The following is a 14,536-nucleotide window of genomic DNA, read 5'->3' on the forward strand; positions in this document are numbered from 1 at the left end:
CGCCGAATGATATTAGTAAATTACTTTTTGAAATCCACACGGACTGCTCTTTAAATCGGCAGAAGTTAAATTTACCTCACAGCAAGTTTCCCCCCCGTTTTTCCCGTAATGTTAACTCCCATGTCTTCCAAAACAGTGATTTAAAAACACCAGGAGCAAATGGCAGGAGTTGAGTTTTCATTAAAACTACATTATAGCTGGCGTGTTAACTAAGCAAATCTAACCAGACCACAGCGGGCCAAAGTTTCTCCTGCTATATAAACAGCAACGCAGCATTTAAAAAAGGCTGGTTTTTAAATGGAGTCCGGCGCGGCGCTCGCTCCACACCACCCCGTACTACGCACCGGGGCTACATTACATCACTTCCAGCAAACTTCACGGAGAACAATGAGGGGAAAAAACAGCACCACAGGTCTGTTTTGCCGAATAATGTCTCTTCTGGTTAATCTAAGATCACAAAAACAGAGTCCGTGTGGATGTTACTTACGGCACGTTAGCGCGTCGTCCGCTACGGAGCCTGCGTGTAACCGGTGCGTAGTATTAGCTAACGCCGGGTGAATGAGAGTAACGGCTGCTGCGTTCAAACCCACCATCAAACACAGACGGACGAACAGCAACATGGAGGTTAGAGAGCGGCTCACCTGTGACCTGCACGCCGGAGGAGAAGCGCGAACCCCGGCTGACCTGGAGCCAGCTCGTCTGCAGCTCCGGAGAGGCGGCCGTTTGTTGTGTTTAAAGCGGCAGCGCGGAGGGGGGAGGAGTTACTACCTGCAGCACTGTGCAGGGGAGGAGTGACGACCTACATGTCATTTAGTTACGTAACTAATTACTACATAAATGCAACTGTAATCAGTGGTTAGAGTGGGGGTCACATCTGAATCTGAAAAAGTTTTATGTTCAATAATTGGGTGGTGATGGTGCATAGATAAGATGCTTGCCTTTGGTGTGGAAGTCGTGGGTTCGATTCCCACTGTGAGACATTCACCATAGTGTCCCTGAGCAAGACACTTGACCCCTAGTTGCTCCAGAGGCGTGAGACCTCTGACGTGTATAGCAATTGTAAGTCGCTTTGGATAAAAGCTAAATGAATCAATGTAATAATAATATTCAGTTTGTTGCTTTGTTTTTCATGTGAAGCCGTTTTAACATTTATTCCCCAAAACTTAGCCTAGTAGTCGCTATTTAAAAGTTACTAGTAAAGATTTTTAGTTACTAAACTAATTTGTCATTCCCTTGAAGTCCATGAGGCTCTGCAGTTCAGATATCACATTTTCATTACTTACTATTGATTAGATTTACTAGTACTTCAATTTTTAGTTAATAGTAAATATCCCATAAGTTACTAGTAACAGTTTTTAGTTATTTTAACTTTTAAAACTAAAGTACTCACATGTCATATCGGATCATTTCGGATCCAGAGAGATCTGAAGGAAGAGGTGTAGGACACCAGAGGAGGAGGAGGAGGAGGAGGAGGAGGAGGAGGAGGAGGAGAACAAGAATCTCAGGGGTGTCCCAGAACAAGTACTACTGCACAGCACACTGAGGAATAACAAGTGTGCACATGCTTACATTTGTTATTTCTTTTGTGTTCATCGTGTGAAAAGGTTATTTGAGGGGGAGAACCACAAGCAACATCACTAATAACCAGTTTTTGTAGTATTGTTTTGAATTTATCTCAGACTGTGTTGTAGTGTGTGTGTTTTTGAGGCCTCGTGTGTCCGAGTGTCTGAGGGCAAAGTTTGGTTTTTCAGCAAGATTGAATGGTTTCATTATGACCTGAAAACAGGACGTTTGGGGAATTGGGTGAGAAGTTGTGGATTTGAGTTTAGACTTTCGAGAAAAAGGTGTTTAAGAAACACAGACCCCCCTCCCCGCTCATATATCTCCACATTGAGGATAACTTTGAAACGCTGTTTAAGGATATTTTAGTCTCATTCTCGTGAAACTTAATCGTGATGTCTCGCGATCCAAGTGTCTCTTCACAGCCCTAATCTGAGCTCACCACATGTCCCCACCACTTTTCACCACAAAGTGACGCCCTTGAGGCTAATAGTTTCCCCCTGCTTCCGGTCTTTGTGCTCAGCTAGGCTAACCGGGTCCTGCACCTGACGCTGGTCACACAGAGATGAAACAGATCTGGAACATCTGGGGAAAACACGGGAACGTCCTGTATTCTGTCCTGAAAAATACTCCGTTACGAGTAAAAGTACTCCGGCCGGCAATGTTTAAGATAAACTTGAGGCACCAGTAATTTCTCAGGGCTTTAGTTTACATTGTGTGTAGATAAAGAAATGATTAAGGCGTCTTTTAGTTTAAGATTATAATGATTTTATGAAGAGGTCACTGGAATATCATCAATTAATTAACATTATAATGAAGTAATTATTAGGAAATCACTGGATAATCAAATGGAGTCACTCAGGAGTTAAAGCTGTGAGCTGACTGTGCAGCGAGCAGCAGAGCTGAAGATGTGCTGTGTGTGTTTGTGTGTGACAGTATTGATCGGGGCATTGATCACATTAGAACATGTCAGGATCGATACGTGGCGGCGCTCACCGCAGCCTGCCGCAACACATACTGCAGGAGGACAGATAGAGGACTTATAATGTATATAACAAATCATTAGCTTAATTAGTCATTAACATGTTTTGTTATGACTCATTGACACTTTATCAGCTGCTGCAAACACATAAACACTTTGGGGCAACTGTCGAATTCTCGCTCTTAATCTCGTGAGAGGCGAGTTGTTGCATGAGATGAGGGGTTTGTTGTGCACGTAGAGGTGCTGCTAGCAAGACTTTATTTCCTAGCGTTACTCCAACACAACAAACTGCTCTCTCAGACTCACAGAGCCGAGGAAACGCCACGATTCGCTGGCTTCTTCAGGAACAGATGCAGCGGGCCCTGTGCCGGTGGTAGTTGCAAGGTTCTGAGGAAAACAGCGAGTTGTCAGTTGTCGGCTTGTCGGTTTGTCTTTGTGAGAGCGGCGCCAACAATAATTACACTTAGAAACGTTAGCAAATCTTCACATTTAGGAAGCTGCGACCATGAAATGTTTTTACATGAAAAATGACTCAGTGAATCAACCGACTAATCCAGTGGTTCTCAAAGTGGGGGGCGGGCCTCCTTACCGGGGCTCCACACAGTTTCTTTGGAGGCTCAGTGAATGGAAGTGAAAAAAATATATTACATTACTCATTACAATACAGCAGTTGTCAAAAGTAGATCACACGGAATCGTCAAAATGTGCGTGATTTGGTTAAAGACAGACAACACACACACACGCTGTTTTATTTTTAAAAATATATACCTTTTTTTTTTCTTTACACACGCACACACACTTTTACTGTTTTAATTACTTTATTTTCAATATTTTTATTAATTAATATTTTTTCTTTTTTTTTTTATACACACAAACACACCCCTTTACTGTTTTTATTACTTTATTTTTTATATTTTTATTAATTAATTAATTAATTATTTTTACACACAAACACACCCCTTTACTGTTTTAATTACTTTATTTTCAATATTTTTATTAATTAATAATTTTTAAACAAATACCTTTTTTTTCTTTACACACGCACACACTTTTACTGTTTTAATTACTTTATTTTTAATATTTTTATTAATTAATTATTTTTACACACAAACACACACTTTTACTGTTTTAATTACTTTATTTTTAATATTTTTATTAATTAATTATTTTTACACACAAACACACACCTTTACTGTTTTAATTACTTTATTTTTAATATTTTATTAATTAATTATTTTTACACACAAACACACACCTTTACTGTTTTAATTACTTTATTTTTACTTTTTATTAATTAATTCATTAATTAATTATTTTTACACACGCACACACTTTTACTGTTTAATTACTTTATTTTTAATATTTTTATTAATTAATTTTTTTTCTTTTTTTTTCTTTTTTTTTTTTTACACACAAACACACACCTTTACTGTTTTAATTACTTATTTTTTATATTTTTATTAATTAATTATTTTTGCACACAAACACACCTTAACTTTTTTATTTTTAATATTTTTATTAATTAATTATTATTATATTTATAGTTTTCTAAGCTTTGCCTGATGGGAGGTCCACGGTCTTGGACTTTAAAACCCCTGGACTAATCAATTGGCGACAAATCGTTTCAGCTGTTTTTGTATAAACTGTTGGGAAGTTTAATTTAAAACGAAACAGAAACAAAAGTCCTCATGTGTGCAAAAATCTTACAGTGTTTTACTGTTGCTATGACGATCCTTTGAATACCTTTAACAATTTTCCTAAACTCTTAACGCACCAACAGACCTACAACACACAACTGGCAGTTAACTTCATGCTCAAAATCACACATTGTAAAGTAAACTCCAACACTAATTTTCAAAATACAATAATACACTGACACAGTACACTATATCTACCAAAACACAGCAGACATGTCCCCAAATCAAATCATTCTTCCAAAACACTAACACACGTTCTCTTCCAACAGGAACATTTATAGCACATTGTCATAAAAACACTATTATCAGGTGGTATTACAGAAACTGCATTATTTTATATGTGTCAGTTCTGCCACTTAAACAACAGACACTATATTGTACTGATCATAGATTATGCTTTGCTCTGCAGTCTCTCCACATTTTTGTTCTGTTGGGTCTAGTAAATGCATGCATTTTGTTTCCTTTGCTGCAAAAATTCAATACAAAAGATGAATGAATGTATTTCGTTTACTGTAACGTGGGACTTGATTGGCCTCCAACTTCGTGACTCTCTGAAAGTAATCAGACACGGTGAGTGTAAATGCTTTGCTGTTTACCTACGGTGTGTCCTACTGTACTTCCGGTTTATAGTACAGTCACAGCTCTGGCCCTTCTTTGAGCAACATACTCTCTTTCTTGTCCTCGTCCAGGTATTCCTCTCCCTTGCACTCGTCTTTCTCTCCCTTGTGCAGGCATTTTCCTTACTTTCTTTGTGTGGCTCTATGTTGTTCCTTTTCCACCCAAAATCAGCCCAAAGAGGTCCTCTTTTATACCGTATGGTTATGCAACTGAAAGCTAATTCCCATCTAGGAAACACCTGAGTGTGTTTAGCTGTGATTGATCTATTTGCATAACTCCAATTAGCTGTTTTGTTTGTAGCAATGGAATAAAATAGTCACAATATGAAAAGCTGTTCACTTTGACTTTAGCTTATAAGTTATGTTTAGAACATGATGTTATCTGTTCTGACATACAGTGTGAAAGCCTTTGTAAATTTGGCAGTAAGTTGAGCTTAGTTGAGTCTAAAAGAAGTTCAAGCATTTTAAATTTGTGTTTACTGTGTGTGTTTTGTGTCATAGCAACACGAAATGTGTTGAATATAAAGCCTGGACAGATGGATGTTCAGCTAACTGTGTTAAGAGTTATGGAAAACTGTTCATAGCAACAAACGTAGTACATTATTTCCCTCTGAGATGTTGTAAAGTAAATGAAAAATGCTCAAGAGAAGTACAAGTACGTGAGTAAATGTGCTTCGATACATTCCACCACTGGCTGCTATAAAAACACAACATCCACCAGAGATAACAGTTTCAGAAGGAGGTGAAAACATGAGACGCAGAGTGTCTGATGGAGCTGAACTGGGTTTTTGGGTGGAGAACGGATATGAACCACAGCTCAGCCCTCAAACATTCCTCTGGTGGAAACTCCTCAGCTTGGTTTCTATTAAAGCAGGGCTGAACTGGACCGAACGGGGCCAAATGGAGCTAAACAGGGCTGTACAGAGCCAACTGAGGGCTTATTAGTTTCATTTCTAGCAGAGGAACGTTTCTCTTGTTTTGTTGGACTGGATGGTTCAGGTCGGACTGTTTAGCTCTGTCAGTTTCTCTGTTTTGGAAAGATACACAAATTATGAACATCTGAAAGGAGCTTTTCACCACTTTCAGGTTGGATGTTGTCCACCTATTGTTGCCCTCCACAAACCATCCATAGATTACATTACGGATTATCAATTAGATGCCGTGTCCCGTTGCAGACTCCTCTGAGTTGAAATGCTTTGGTTCAAGGACAGAGATACTACATGGAGTCCAAAATAACAGGTACCTTCTCACATATTCAATGTTAGCACGCCAATTACGAGGAAAATGCAAATGGCAAATTCCTGTCCAGTCTGAAACTAGTATTGCATCACCCTATCCATGCTACACACCTCTGTGAAGCTAGGAGGCTCAGCTAGAAACTCAAACCAACCACTTTTATGCACATCAAACACTAAGCATCTAAATGAGCATAAATGACTGTGTGAGCACTTTACATGGCTGCAGTTATAAGTATCCAGTTATCTCTAATCACAACGCGCATCCTCATGTCAAGCCTCTCAAACCAAAGCTAATCTCCCCCTGAGATCAGCTGTATTGCTTTCTTATTATTTTTGCCGTCTCCAGTCCAAAAATCCGCCAGTTTGTTACTATAAATATCACCAGCTTTCTCTCGCCTCATAGACATCCAGGGTGGGAAGCTCTCAAGTTGTGGTCCTGCAAAGGAATGATGATGAATATTCACTGTTTTTATCAATATTTCAATGTTATGATGTTCTGAATGTGGTTGTTTGGATATAAATAGTGTTTTAAAGATAATAAACAGTAAGCATGACCTCAGTCTCTGTGGTTATCGCAACTAACTCCTAAGTCATTGTTTGGTCAAAGTTGATCTACATCTTTTGATGCCGTTACTTTGGTGCGAAGGACCAACAATAAACACGACGACCTGCATTTTCCAAATAAGGTGAACTTAACTAAAAGGTTTGTAGACAGAAAGCACTGGAGGAAAGGAGGAACGTCTTGTGCCTGTCAGACGGTCGCATGAAAGGATCTGTCTGTACAGAGAACATGCAGTAAAAGTATGGAACTAATACTTCACGAGCATGTGAGCATGTTTGGACGTAACCTGTGCCGAATAAAGTGGCTCCATTAACCTCCCGTAACATCACATGATCTTGTTTTTGAAATGGGTGGCACAGCAGCAGCTCTCATATCTGAGCAGGCTATTTTGGAAGCATTTTCCAGCCGTGGAAAAGGTCCAGCCCGTTTTAACCCCCTGGTGAGAAGTTCCACTGCAGCCTGGCAGAGACAGCACAGCCGATCTGATGACGTTTATCGCTGTGGGTGTTTGTGGAGCTTCACACGGTGGGGGCAGGTTTGAGTACACAGACGGTTATCTGGTAAAGTCAACAGAAACGTCGCAGAGGTCATTGCTCCGCTCCGAAAACACCTTCACCTGAACACATCTGTCTGACGGTGGCTTCTGAGGAATCTCACACCAACATCATTCAGGGTGGCATGACAGGTCCTTCGAACTAAAAGACAAAATGGTTCGTCCGTCAATCAGAAGATTGTCAGAACCTACGACTGTGTTCTGGTCTGCCAGCTCTAAGATTTGTTAAAGTTTAGGCAACTAAAACAACTTGGTTAAGGAAAGTTCATGGTCATGATCCAGAGTCCAGCTGGTAAAATATCTAGATTAGCTGAACCCCACATCGCCCAAAGCAGGTCTGTGATTACTAACGGAGAGCTTTGACCTCATCAGATGGATCCTGGCTTCAACAAGAGCTGGAAGTCATGATGGGAAGGAATCCTGGAGATGTACATTTTATGCATTTCCAAATTCCTGGAATTTTGTAAGCACATTAAGTCATTAGGACCGTTGGGCTGATGATGAAGTCTGTACATATATATATACTATCATAAAATGTGTAAAGACTCTAATCTGGAGTCTTCAGTCGCTGCCGGCCGTTTGGTCGTCCTCTGTGGGCTCTGTAGTCCCGCCATCCAGGATCTCACCTGTTTCCTCCTTTTTTTTGGACTTTCCAGCACAAACGTTGCTGAGTGTAAACAAGTTGTTGGTTGGCGTCCATGTTTGTTTTGTTCTACGAACCCGTGACGGTTGGCGTTCTTGCTTGATTTACTTGTCGTCCACCTGCAGAGCTCCGGTGGTTCCTGAGCAGAGGTTCAGGTTTCTGCAGCTTCTTGACCGTTAGAGACTGAAATATCTGTGCAGGTTGGTGGAAACAGTCTTTATGTCACTTTGTCTTTGTAGGTTTCAGCTGGTCTTCAGCTTTACTCGACTCTGATCCTAATGAGACTTTGGTAAAAACTCTCGAGCATCCAGGACGAGGATACCAGCTTATAAAAATAAATATAATGAGACTGTTTCATAGTCAGCTGCTCTGTAGGATCATGTGCTGCTTTATTCTGCGCTCATGCATTTGGTCTAAAGCCACGATTATCCAACCCTTTATCTTTCTCTGTCTTCTACAAGTTAGTTTGGTGAGCAGTAAGCTGCTATTTCAATGTGTCAGATACATATTTAATCACCGGTTCATTTCTTCTTCTGCCGCTCGGCCCATTGTCAGGGTGTCAACAGGAGTGTAAAAATGGATTAAACAGGCAACTAACTCATCACCATCCTCTTCGCACATGCTTTCAAGGTCTGAATTTTTATCATAAAGCACTTTGTTTGTCACAAATCTTTCATAATTAATTGGACTCATGAACTCCTAAAGTTTCTGTTTTCCATGCAAGGGACTGTTTGTGTCCAGAGAGGATCAGAACGAGCAGAGCGACCTTCAACGCACGCAGCAGTAAGGAGGTCAAAGGTCAGAGGTCACAGCACATGGTCAACTGTGATAAGTGGGACGTCACCACGGCGAAGGAAAACGTCAGTGTGAAAGCAGAGAGAAGGGTTTTTCTCCACATAAGATAAAAGTTCATGTGGGAAAATGCGTCATGCTTTTATTTTGAAGTAGCACTAAAAGGGCGTTTATGGGATATTTTATCACCATGGAGATGCACAAGATGAAGGAACAACTTAACAACAATTTTTCTACTTTTCTCTGTTTAAGAATTTTCTTTTTCTAATTTAAACAGTGAGAAATAACACAACACAAAGATTTTTCATTCTTTCTTCTTTGCACCACATGAGAATGCTAAATAATTGATTTTATCCTCATCCAGGCAGTTTTACTGCTTTCAATGTTGAAACAACATTTCTAACACAATAATGATTAAACTCGTCACATTTTACTACAGAATAAAGGCATTTGTAAATATTTAAATATTTCCAGAATTAAACTTTAATATTTAGATTTTTTTAAAGCTATAATGTTAGAAGAAAAAGTTTATTTTATTACATTAATGCACAGAGAGAACAAATGCTGCATGAATTAAGTCAAGAGGAAACTATTCCTGGATTGCATTAATAATGGCTCATGATTGAACATAACACAACATATGGGTACTTTTTCTGTCTGTACATAAATTGCACTTATATCTTAACCCTAACTTATAAACGTGTATATATACGTATTAAATATAGTGGATTGGTTTAAGTAACAGCCTACTCCCAGAGAGAACCCAATAATAGTGTTAACATTTACATTTATTTAGTCAGGACAGGATAATACTATAAATCTGCATATTAATCTGAGGCCAAGTTACATGAGTGGGTGTATATATGGAATTAGACATGTTCTAAACTTAATAATAATGTTTTAAATGTTTGCAGCCATAATTTGTCTCGTTTATATGATTAATTGTCTTCCAATCAACAGCTATAACTCTTGCACTCATAAATCCAACTCAGATCTAGTGGGATGTTCTTTTTAATGATCTTAGATACAATAGAAGCAATTTTCTTTCATAATATTTGAGGTTTTGGTCATTTCCATGTGATATGAAAGAATGAGACTTTTTCTTGTTACAATGCAAATATACAGTTTCATGAGTTTGAGTTTTCCAAAAGTTGTAATTTCAAGAGAAATGTTGTACTGGAGAAATGTCACATGCTGTGATTAAAATGGGTCAATTAGATTACATTTGCTTTACTACGGTAAGTAAATCTTAATTATCTTTGATTTCTGTTTGATTCTTTATTTTCATCATATTATGACTTTATTCTTGAAATGTAATTTATCTTGGTAAATTACCACTCTCAGTTCTCTTCAGTTTTTCCCCCTGATAGTCCATCCTACTACGCAAACAACTACATCAAACATTATATTTCAGTCTGTTTTGTGAGTTTTACAATATATATGAGCATGAATTCCCAACCAAACAAGTGTTCCTTGTTATCCTGCACATGCACTCTTTACCTTCACTAATAATGTTATGTTGGTTCAGCTGATGACAGTCTCAGTGTAGTTTACTAAAACGTGACAGCGTGAAGCTGAGGTTGTATAACGGACACAACAATGAGTGACTTCCATCTTCTCACGCTGGCGTGTTTGATGGTTACTGTCCCTCTCGGCCCCGCCGGCTGTGATTTAGTGTCTGTGATGACGGACAAAGAGCTCAGTGAAGTGCGAGCGAAGACTCGTCCCTCATTCATCTCGCAGACAAAAAGCTGCTGTGATTTGAATACAAAGAGTCTGCAGCCCAGAACAGACACGAGGGGGACTGTGCTGACCTGCTGCAGCTTCCTGCTCATTACTGATGGTGTGTTAACTAGGGGGGGGGGGGGCGTCCTGTTTGAACCAGTCTACTCCTGCAGGATCTTCACTGACTGTTTCAAACCATAAGCGACCCTGACGATGATGATGATATTACCACCAGTACTTTTGATGCTGTTCAGGAAGTCATCACACAGAAACTAGCTTTGCAGTCAGAGGTGGTTCAAGTACTCTGATCCTATAAGTAAAAGTAGTAGTGCCACTGTTGCTGACTCGGCCAGCGCCCCTCACATAGCCGGTATTAATAAAGAAGTGAACATAGCCACCGTGACGTCACCCGCTGGTTTGTGGACTAACGTTTTTAAGCCTAGAGTCTGGCATTTTTGATACTTGGATGCTAATTTTGGCTAGCGACAGACTGGCTTAAAATAAAACGTACTTAACGGAGAAAATTAACGGCCAACTACAAAGCAGCTTATTCAGCGGCACTGGTTAAATGTACACAGTGCCTCTATCCTCTGTCCTGCTTGTAGCCCCGCCCTAAAGCCTCCCCTGCTTCCTGGTCTCTGTTCCTCTAAATGGGACCATAATTTACTAAATGAACATCACGCTGTGTTGAAGAAGACTTGAAACTAGCGACTGAGACCATAAACTCATCAGGAAAGTGTTTACTGAGGGAATAAATCAGCTGACAAGTAGAAACATTTTCTCATAGACTTCTATACAATCACACTTCTTTCTGCAGCCGGTGGAGTCGCCCCCTGCTGGCTGCTAGAGAGAACGCAGGTGTGAGGCTCTTTTTCAGACCTGGAGGTTCCTGCTTGGTGTGTACTTTAACAGAACAACTAACCCCAGGTAGTTCAGCAAACACCTCAGGTTCACATTAGAACAAAGGGTTCGTTACATGGGACGGGGCCAAGCAGAAAGAAGTGTGATTGTATAGAAGATTTATTACCTCGGTAAACACTTTCCTATCGAGTCTATGGTCTCAGTCTCTAGTTTTAAATCTTCTTCAACACGGCGATGATAGGTCACATTTGGTCACATCAAAACTGCAAGTTGGGGTTTGTTGAATTTGTATTAATAGCTGCGATTCCCGGAGGGTGTCTGTGAAGGTCCGTTTCCCGTACAGCGACAGAAGGTAGCATTGAACAATCCTGGTACGATGCATCGTTAAACTAACCAACATCTGAAGTACGACCGTTTCCCAAAACTTGTATAGCAATTGTAAGTCCCTTTGGATAAAAGTGTCAAAAAAATGAAATTAAATGCCACCGTGGTTTGAATTAACTTAGTTTGTACCAACGTGTTTTGAACTAACATGTTTCCAAATGTGTTCGTCTGACTTTCACAGTGGGAAACTCACAAAACTTTATCATATTCTGCCTAAATATGACAGTTGTGACTGATATTATGCCGATGCTAACTTTATATGTAGGCTTTTCATATTGTAGTTGTACCGGCAATAACAGAGACTTCTTCAGCTCAATCCTGCAGGGACTGTCTATACGTTTTGTTGCCTCTTTAAGGCTTGTATAGTATTGTTAAATAATTTAGGACCCTACATTGTTGAGATATTTCTGTCTAAACTGGTGGCGGAACGACTGACCAACCACACGGCTCACAATGTGGACGCACACAGTGACAGTCACATCAAAAAGGCTTGAAAGACACTTGTGGTTGAACCAGCTGAACACTAAACAAACTATCGTGTGACAGGCTGCGTACAGTTACCAGTGTGTGTGTGTGTGCTTTCATTTCACTATGTCCACTTCCTGCATGACGTCACCCTCACCGTTCCCCCGTGCTGCCTCTGCCCTGTTTACTCTCCCAGTCATATGATGGTACCACACACACAGCCCGGGGCAGATGTGACTCATTTAGTACACTGTGTGTGTGTTGACAGACTGGTAGTCACCTGTTTGCTCTCCGCTGTTTGTCTGTCACACACTTGACACCTTTAACGCCACTTTAAACGTACTGACATCTTTAACACTTTGTTTTAGCTATTAAAATTATCTCTAAAGCTCCACCAATCAGCATGTTTATTCTTGTATATATGCATGGAACTCTAAAATCTGCTAGAGACAAATGTTGACAAACACCTTATCAGCAAGTTTCACAGAGGGAATTTATTGAAGTCATTTGAGTACTGAAAGAAGAATTAAATCTGGTAATTTAATCCTTTTTGAACAATATTTGCAGCTAAAGAGCAGGGGTCAAAAAGATCATTCTCCTGGTATATTATCATTTCTAACTCTTCTATAATAATAAGATGTTGGTAAGGAGATTAATAAAGAGCTCAGGGTCGTGATATGATGGCTGGGCTACAGGGAATGCAGTGGTGGAAAGTAACATTACTCATGTACTACTACACTACATTATTTTGACAGCTATACTTTTCAGATTAAGGCCTAGTCCACACGTGGTGGGGGAAAAAATAGATACAGCATAGTATCGCGATATCTTCCGTGGCAATATTGTATCGATACACAAACGTCAAGTATCGATCTTTTATTGTACAAATTGTACATGAAAAGTTTCGTTTTTTGTTCTATAATAATGAAATCAGTTGCCTTTTCAGTCCACTAGAAAAAGAGTTTTCCTTTGGGGACACAATTTGAAGTTGGAAAAAGGCGTATTAAGTTTCAATACGTTTAAAATCACAATAATATTGTGTATCATGATAATATCGTATCGTAGGGCCTCTGGTGATTCCCACCCCTAGTGCATTTTATAAAGAGTTTTTCCTCCTCTGTCTACATGAAAACGCAAAAACACGCTATCAAGCGCTGCCAAGAGCACGCCAAACCATCAGGCAGCGATATGACGCTAACCGTGAAGCCACGTCGGCCAATCAGAGCCTAATAATATTGTAAGATTATTATTATTATTATTATTATTATTAATATTGCAAGATTTTACATTACAAAATATGTTTATAGATAAAAAGCATTATTTAGGAGTTCAGACGTCTCCGAGTTGTTTGCAGTTCCACAGATAAAGCATTCATCAGCGCTGGTGTCCAAGTACCATGGAGCAAACTGTCATCTCGGGTGTTTTGTTGATTTATTGGTGAGCCGATTAACAAATAAATGTTTTTTGGCGAGTTGTGTTTGAACATTAGTCCAGCGATAAAACCGCCGCGAGGAAAGCCAGGATTAAATCTGTGTTTGGTAAAAGTTAGGAGCTACGTTTAGCCTGAGGATGTTTTGTGAATACGGTCGCCTCATTGTTGGATTGTAGATTTTAACTCTGTTCTAACTAAACTAAACCCCATCTGGCTACAGGATGGACTGCTGACTAGCTGGTTAGCTAACAAGATCCAGCATGTAAATCAGACTGACTTGGGCTCATTTGGTTGAGCTAAGCTAACAGTTTCATCTCTGCTTCAAGCCCGGTTGTTCAGGGTCAGAGGTCAGAGCAATAAGAGAAAAGATGGAGAACGTTTATGAGCGATGAATGATCGTGGCTTACAGAGAAACGGAGGGAGAGACCTCTTTCAGTGATGGTGGCACTGCTGAGCAGGAAAAGGAAACATTTAACTGCTTTAAATAAACTAGTATAAAAGCAGTTTCCCAACAAAAACACAAACAAGCAGAGTTTTCACCTTCAGCAACAGAGAATCCAGAACCAGGACCAAAAACAGGAGGGACCAGGAGGCTAAACTGACCACAAAAACCAAACTTCTGCAGACCGTCTGCCGTTTAACTGTCTGTTCCTCCTCCTCAAATTTCCACAGATATCACCGTCAATTTAAACAAACTATCTTCCTATTCAATGCCAGTTTGGCGATGAAACTCTTGATATAGTTGTCAGTGTGAAAGCAGTGAGTTCACTTAACTTAAATTCAACATTTTAGACAATATGTTCACGCTCCCGTCGTGACCCCGGCGCTGTTCCAAACATACAGACATGATGGTGGTGTCCACATACTTACGGCCATGTAGTGTAAAACAGATTAGATCATTTGGGAAAGGATGAACAGCAAGGATGAAAATTGCACTTGCAGTTGCCAGTTATTGAGCTGAAGCATGCAAACACACCAACGTGGTCTTTTAAAGAGTTGAGATCTTAAATCAAGTTCTACAGTTA

The 14,536-nt window shown here is 39.8% G+C and overlaps 1 pseudogene; it reads right to left on the bottom strand.

Moving 5' to 3' along the window:
* Window positions 1–755, bottom strand: part of LOC119912176 — a 56,364-nt pseudogene extending 55,609 nt beyond the window's left edge.
* Between the last annotated feature and the right edge of the window lie 13,781 nt (window positions 756–14,536).

The sequence above is a fragment of the Micropterus salmoides genome, unplaced genomic scaffold, assembly GCF_014851395.1.
Source record: "Micropterus salmoides isolate LMB-PRFRI ecotype aquatic unplaced genomic scaffold, ASM1485139v1 Ms_hic_scaffold_2, whole genome shotgun sequence".
Taxonomy (NCBI): domain Eukaryota; kingdom Metazoa; phylum Chordata; class Actinopteri; order Centrarchiformes; family Centrarchidae; genus Micropterus; species Micropterus salmoides.